Source organism: Neovison vison, chromosome 13, assembly GCF_020171115.1.
Source record: "Neovison vison isolate M4711 chromosome 13, ASM_NN_V1, whole genome shotgun sequence".
NCBI classification, from domain to species: domain Eukaryota; kingdom Metazoa; phylum Chordata; class Mammalia; order Carnivora; family Mustelidae; genus Neogale; species Neogale vison.
In genome coordinates, this window is record NC_058103.1 from 94,838,395 (window position 1) to 94,840,041 (window position 1,647).

At 41.2% G+C, this 1,647-nt stretch overlaps 1 pseudogene; it reads left to right on the forward strand.

Annotated features, from left to right (window-relative positions):
* Nucleotides 1-238: 238 nt before the first annotated feature.
* On the forward strand, nt 239-1,159 carry LOC122894611 (annotated as a pseudogene).
* The last annotated feature ends 488 nt before the right edge of the window (nt 1,160-1,647 follow it).

The window sequence follows — 1,647 nt, forward strand, 5'->3', positions numbered from 1 at the left end:
TTCATTTTTGTCTTTCAGAAATGTATATTTTGAATTCCCTTTACTTTTTGGTACACTCTCTTGGCCATTTCAGAAATCATTAACAAAATCACCCCCTAAAAGAGGGAGGTGTTTTAAGTTCAGGTACCCAGTCTAAGTATCAAAATCAGATACCAACATGAACCATCCTTTCTGTAACCACAACTTTTCTGCCTACAATTCTCACTCATTTTGCTTACGATGGGATAAAGCTGACAACATGGAAAGGGCAAACCATTCAGTGGTGTTCAAGTTAATTTTGCAGGGACTTTTCAAATCTCAGAATTTTTGGATTCTATTCTTCCTAGGATTCTCTGTGGTCTTGTGCCAGGTTTTTGTTAGGAAACCTCCTCATCTTGGTCACAATGACCTTTGACTCATTCCTTCAAACACCAGTGTATTTTCTGCTTATGAAACTCTCCTGTATTGATATGAGCCTGCCATTTTTTGCTACCCCTAAGATGACTGTGGATTTCCTCTGAAAACGAAAGACCATCTCTTGGTGGGATGTTACTCTCAGATGCTCTTCATGTACCTTCTTGGGGGTGGGGGTGGTGAGATGATGTTGCTTGTAGCCATGGCAATAGACAGGTACGTTGCCATATGCAAACCCCTCCATTACCTGACCATCATGAGCTCACGAGTGCTTGTTTGGCTGCTGTTATCCTCCTATACAGTTGGATTTGTGCATTCATCTAGTCAGATGGCTTTCATGCTAAATTTGCCCTTCTGTGGTCCCAATGTGGTGGACAGCTTTTTCTGTGACCTTCCCCTTGTGATCAAACTTGCCTGCAAGGACACCTACCTGCTACAACTGCTGGCTGTTGCTGACTGTGGCCTCCTGCCCCTGGTCTGCTTTCTCCTCTTGCTTGTCTCCTATGGGAGCATCATATACTCAGTCAGGCACCGTGCTGCCGGTAGTTCAGCCAAGGCCTTCTCCACTCTGTCAGCACACATCACAGTTGTGACTCTCTTCTTTGCCCCGTCTATGTTTATGGATGTATGGCCCTTTCTCTCTGTGTTTTATACAATTTTCACACCTCTCTTAAATCCTATTATTTATACATTAAGGAATCAAGAAATAAAATCAGCCATGAAGAAGATAAGGACTCGACATACAAATTCAAAACATACTTTGTAGATGATGTTTTTTTTTTTTTTAAAGATTTTATTTATTTATTTGACAGAGAGAGATCACAAGTAGGCAGAGAGAGAGGAGGAAGCAGGCTCCCTGCTGAGCAGAGAGCCCGATGCGGGACTCGATCCCAGGACCTTGAGATCATGACCTGAGCTGAAGGCAGCGGCCTAACCCACTGAGCCAGCCAGGCGCCCTGTAGATGATGTTTCTGAAGAAATAATTTCTGTGTGGACATTCTAAGAAATGAACTTCGAAGCTATTTCATGTTCTGTAAAAGGAACCAGTAGGTGTAACTGTTAAAGAGCAAACCCCTTTTTTTGTCACTTTCAGTGATTAAACACATGACATGTGGAGTCTGGAAGACATGCATTTAAATCCTCTCTTCACTGCTTCTTCTCATGCAAATTTGAAAAAAAATTAATAAATTCTCTTTACTTAGCTTATTTACAAACTTCTTTATATGTTTCTTTTATTATTTTGGCATGTTTTTA